Genomic DNA, 6000 nt, shown 5'->3' with positions numbered 1-6000 from the left:
GAAGTTGCATTCTTCGGTGCGGGCTGCTCCAGGAGCCACTCTTCTTTTTTTTTTTTTTCCACGGGAGGGAAATGGGTTTGAGAGCAAATTGGGGGAAAGGGAGAAATACCAAGAGAGCAAGAGCCACGTTATGTTTCCATTTTCCTTTTAATGAAGGCCCTGTGGAGGTGTATTTGAAAACACAGGGTCTCCTATGCCTTCAAGGAGGGTGAGAACACAGTGCTGGCTGGTTCCAGGGCCATATGCAGCGTATGGTGGCCAATGAAACGGGGCCTGGCTCGTTCTCTTGCTTGTCTTGGCAGCCTGCTCCATGGCTTGTATTACCAGCCCTGGAACACAACCACTGCCAAACTGTGTGTGTGTGCATGTGTGTGTGTTTGGACTCTGAGAGCTCAGCAGAAACAAATGCTTCTGCAGCTCAGACCAGGGTGGTTTTTTTTTTTTTAGCTAGCTTCGGGAGAACTTGCATGAAACACCCTTATCTGGAGGCTGCCGCCGCCGCCACCGCGTTCTGCACCCGGAGTTCGCTGGTGAGTGTTTGCGTGGGGACACCTGGGAATGCCAGTCGCTGGAGTCCAGGCTCTTAGTATGACTCCTAGGGGCTTAAAAAAGCAAAACCCTGTGCATCTGAGGGGATGAGGGGGTGGGTGCAGGAGCCAGCATCCGAAACGGCCCCGCGTCAAGCAGCGATTGGTTGCCCCAGGTTCCTGGGGGATTAATGAGATGGGCTGAGAGTTAACGTGCAGGTTGCTGCCTCAGTCTTCTTGCTGAAACACTTAGGGATGCTTCTCCCTCCTCTGGGTGGCTGAGTGTTGAGTGTTTCCCTCCTTACAGGATGCAAAGGCCTTTGCTGTAGTCCTTGCCAAGGGGGAATAGATACTCCCTCACACCTCTAACCTCCTCCTGCCCTCTCCATCTGAGCAGTGTGGCCAGAGCTACACTGTTCAAGTGCAGGCAGCGCTGAGCATCTGCCTTCTTGTCTCCTTCCCCGTGCTTGTGTTTGCTACTTCAGCTGCATTGCCTGGGCCAGGTACTTGGCAGCACGCAGTGTCTGGAGTGTGAAGCTGTTCAGAGGCTCTTCTCACTGCAGCAGCCTGTTCCTGGCAGCCCTGGCCCCAAGAGCAAGGGAGGCAGAGCCATGGTGTGTGGCATGGACCCCCTGCCAGCCTGCATGTGTTCTGCAGTGCCAGTGTAGCAAGGGAAGGGCACAGCAAACCTGATGCCATCTGTCTTTAGCTGCTTGTGTGGATTCCTCAGTTGTCTGGCCTGTCCAGAGTATCAGTCCAAACATTGCAGGCTATTTTAACATGCTGCCAGAGCGCTGAAGGTCCATATGGGCTTCTCAGTTGAGCAGGGCTGTTGCAGACAGGCCAGAGCTGGTCTTTATATGGATTAGAGGTCTTTGTGGATGACCCTGGCATTCAGGGCATGATTTTGAGGCGTGGGGGGGGCTCTCCTCTCTGAAGCCATCCTTGCCCCCTGAGGGCAGAGCTCTGTGCCAGAGTAGGGCTGTCTTCTTAGAGAAGATTCCAGCCCTGACCGTGTGTGGTCATGGAAGGTCCTGGGGGATTTCAACAAGTCAGTTGTTAACCTCAGCATCTGAGCTGCAGCCTAGCTCAGACCAGGATATTCCTTCCTCCTCAAATCCCTTGGAGCTGCTTCAGGCAGAGAGAGGATCGTGTTTTACCTTCCTGCTCTGTGCTGCCGTCCAGTGGGTAGTGCAGGATTCCCAAATGGCAGCTGCAGATAACTGATCACAATATCCAGTAGTAATACTGTGATAACCAAGTGCAGCGTTGCTGGAGCTGTTGCAGTAGGGGAGCCTTGCTCTGCTAGGTGCTGCACAGAACCCCTCTGTCACAGGTTGCTTGCAAGTCAATCACTGCATTGCAGTGGTGGGGGCAGTGTAATGCTCAGCTAGAGCTCTTTACTACCCTGTGAAGGTCTGGGGGGAAGTGCTCAGGGGGAAAAGGAGGACTGTGAGCTGACTGCTTTGTTAATGGCAAGGGCAGGGGTGGTTACTTCTAAAGCTGGGGGCTGGAGGAGCAGTATCCCCCCTCACCATAATGGGGATAAGGAGTCAAAGCATCAGACAGGCAGGTGTGGGGGGCCTGATGGTGGGACTCAGCTGGGTGGGAGGGCTGCAGAAAGGTCCTGCTGCTGAGGAGAGGCTGTCTGGTCTGGGCTGCCCCGTGGGTACTGTGTGGGGAGCTGTGTGCCTCCCTGATGAGGAGCAGGAGGGAGGCAGCAAGGCTGTCTGCATTCCTGTTTCCAGAAAGCTTTTCAGAGCCTGCTGCCTGGGAGTGACTGGGATGTTCCTCCTGCCATCCAAGCAAAACTGGGTGTACAGGACTAAGCCAGACTGTCCCCACTCATGAAATGAGTTTAGACTTCCATCTGCTGAGGAACTGACCTTCACAAGTCCACTTCCAGTGGTGTGACCCTGCAGTCCACTCACAGGGCCTTGGGAGTTTAGGACTGGGTATTACAAGTGTGGGTGTTCACAAACCCTGCAGCTTTCCTCCCACTGCGTGGGGCTGCCTGTGGAAGGAAGGGAACAGCAAGGGCAGCAGCTGGGGGCATCTGGAAAGGGCACAGATGTTTCTTTGGCTGTGCAAACCCAGGGGCTGGTTGTAGGAGCTTCTCTCCCCTCTTGGGGTGGAAATGGAGTGTGGATGTGGTGAGGTGCTACGGTGTGCAGCATGCTAGGTGTGCTTGGTAAGCCATGCTGTGATCATGCCTTAAACTGGCCTTAAAACAAAGGGGAATCTCCCCCAATGCCATAAGACAGTGCAAGTCAGGCCCTGTGGCACTGTTCTGTTCCTGTGGGTGTCACTGCAGCTCTTCAGGACTACCACAGGTGGTGGGTTCCTTGGCACAGGCAGGTTCAGCACAGGAATGAATGAATGAGTGTGCACAGTGGCTGTTGTTGGATCCCACCTTTGCCAGCAGTACTGCACAGGTATCTGACCAGGCTGGCTGCATCCAGGCTTGGCTGCTGCTGTGTTCTGGTGGTTGGCAAATAACTTCTGATACTGATCAGTGTGGCCTTTGGCACTGGCTCTGCAAGCTACTGTTTTTAACAGTGCAGCTCAGAAGAAGCTAGGCAGGAGGTGGGGTGACCTGCTGTAAGGTACTACCCAGAACTGGATGCATCCAGAACAGCCAGCAGTTGGGTGGGAATGGGTGAATATTGCATTTTAGACTGCAGAAGAAAACTTGGAATTGCATGGCCAGGTACCTGTGGCACTGGGAATATGGGGTGTAGCAGCTTTCTGCCTTCAACTTCACTGTGCTTAACTCAGCACTCATGGGGGATTGAACATGTAAGTGGAAGGAGGTCTATAGGCTTCAGTGACCCCCACACCCTGCACTCTTCCCAGCTGGAAGAGTCCAGATTGGGGGCTGGAGGGGAAAGCACGTGGCTCTGTGCTTCAGAGGAGTGATAGCCAACTGCCCTGTTTCTGTTTAGGAAGTTACATTCTTAGGGCATGAGAAGCTGGGCATGTCAGGAAAGGGCTTTCCTATAAATCATCCTTCTGTCAGCAGAAGGAACTGGAAAGATGCGATGTGTGGTGTGGTCTGAGCAAGCTTGATAACCAGAAGCTAAAAAAAGAAGTGAGAAAAGAAGAATGACACTAAAGCCCTAGTAAAATCCAAGTAACCAGGCCTTGATTCTCATGGATGGTAGCACTGCTGCTGATCTCCACAGCAGAGTTACTGCTTGTTGGCCAGGAGCAGAATGAAAGTAGCACTGCTGTGAAGTAGTTGCTCCAAGGCAGTACACACAAATAGTGATGGTGTGTGAAGTGCTAGCATGCTGAGGAGAGATCAGGGATTGCTTGTGTGGTGGCTCACAGCCTGTGGCAGCTGATGGGTAATGGCAGGTGCCCAGGTCAAGCCTGGAGTGTGAGGACAACAGGCACGCACGGCCTTCTGCAGGCAGCATGGAGAAGGGCTGGTAGGATGGGCTTTGCCTTGGTGCAGCCCTTCACATGGGCAAAAGAGAAACATGCTGGCATCTGCAGTGTCAGGCCTGGCTGGCTGGCAACAGCAGGTGCTAGGCTGGTGCTCTGAGCATCAGAAGGCTACTTGGACCGACCACCGCAGATGTTGGAGCCTGTGAAATAGCTTCTCTTGGAAGAAACTGGTTTATAGGCAGCAGAATGGAAAATAAGGTTGCAAACAGCCCTCGCTCTCACCAAGGAAGCTGACAGCAGAGATAAGGCAGTCACGGCAGTTTTAAATCGAAGTGTGACTCTCAGTGCCTTTTTTGGGATGCCGTGGTTGTCTCTGCACAGTGATGCTGTTGACACAGCAGCAGCAAACCTACTGGATTTAAAAAGGAGCAGGTGGCACCCCGGGATAAGCGTGGATGCATTGGATGCTCCTGGGGGAACAGTGGATACGAGCTAAAGCAGCTTCTGCGCAGGGAAGTGAGTGTGTGATTTCAACACAGGTAGGCATTGCTGAGCCAGATTTAGGCTGCTGGTAAGAATAGCACTGAAGAGGTGGCAGGAGGGGTGTGGGTACAGGCTAGCAACTGGAGTACAGCCCCCAGGGACACAGGGTTACGTGGATTAAGCCTACGCAGGTTAGATTGGTGCTGTAACTGCTGTGCAAACAGCAGCTCCTTTAAAAAATAAAGCAAACCCACAACCCACTAAAAAAGGATCCAAACTAAAAGGCTCCCCAGAAAAAGCATCAGCAAAATCACTACTGGAAGGTAAAAAAATACCAAACCAAGCTAATGAGGATTAGAACTGTAGGAGAGATCACAGGGGATGCAGGAACAGTGTCACAGAGGAAGCTGAGCAACTATATGGGGCAGTAACAGCTTGGTAAAGCATCTTCCCACTGGGTCACGAGCTCCAGAAGATGACAGACCCCAACAATAGGAGAAAAACTATGAGTAATGGGCACTGCCTTTAAGAAATACTAAATAGTGTTACAGACTGTTGACCATATGGACGTAATTGGGGGACAAAGCACAGAAACACCCATCACTGATGGGAAAGATGCAGCAAAACCAAGGTGAGCAAAGGAGGCTGTCCTGGTGTCAGCTTTTTGGGTATGAGACTGCTGATACAATAACTGAGCTTGACCTGAGGTTGACCAAGACCACAAGAACGGTGCCAAAGCAAGGATGCAGGAGTGACTGCAATAATTAGGAGGGGTTTACAGACATCTGGGCAAGAGGTTGAGTCTTGTTACAGCATTTTAAGCAGAACAAGGGGAGCGTAGGGGCAAAGCTATGGAAGTATAAATGGAATTTTGACCCATGGAATCACATGCTGAACAGATTTTTTTGCTGTAAGGATAGCTGCTGAAGAGAGCATTGAATGTCACAAGCTGCTCATCACTGAAGTTTTTAAGAAAGCCTTCTCTGTCTCCTGCTTCACTCTGGAGCATCTTGATGTCGTGGCAGGAAATGATGAATGGCACCAGTGCAGGAGGCACAGCCACGGTGGGTCTAAACTCGAGCAGCTGGCGTCACGCAGGTCCCAGTGTCAGATGTGAGACTGCACGTTCTCTTTCCCCTCACTGCTTTGCTGCTGGCTTCACTGTATGAAAAGGCATAGCTGTCACAATGCAGGAATTGTGTGGTTCAGCCACAGGACACCAGAAAGCTACGTTTTACTGAGCAGACAATGGGTCTCAGCTTGTGGAAGGAGATATTGAAGGGCTGGCTGGCATTGAGGAGAAAACACCGTGTTAATAATTGGTTATAAAGAGAAGAAAATGTAATGAGAATCCCAGCTAAAGCACCGTGTTAGAAAGGGAAGGAATACAGAGGTGAGTTGGCTCACGTGCCTGAGAAATAACAGGCACTGCAAGGGAATATCCAGGAAGGAATTGGGACTGGCAAGGCACCCGCTGGGTTCACCCTGTCCAGCAAGATGTGGCTGTTGAAAAAGTGCAACTTAAAGGTCAAACTCAAGATCTTGAACTTCAAAGTTATTTCTGCCCTCCCATGCAAGTGTGGTAGGGATGTGCTGG

Source organism: Gallinula chloropus (assembly GCF_964237585.1).
Source record: "Gallinula chloropus genome assembly, chromosome: 4".
In the NCBI taxonomy this organism is placed as follows: Eukaryota; Metazoa; Chordata; class Aves; order Gruiformes; family Rallidae; genus Gallinula; species Gallinula chloropus.
The sequence above is the reverse complement of the archived record's forward strand: the minus strand, read 5'-3'. Positions refer to the sequence as shown.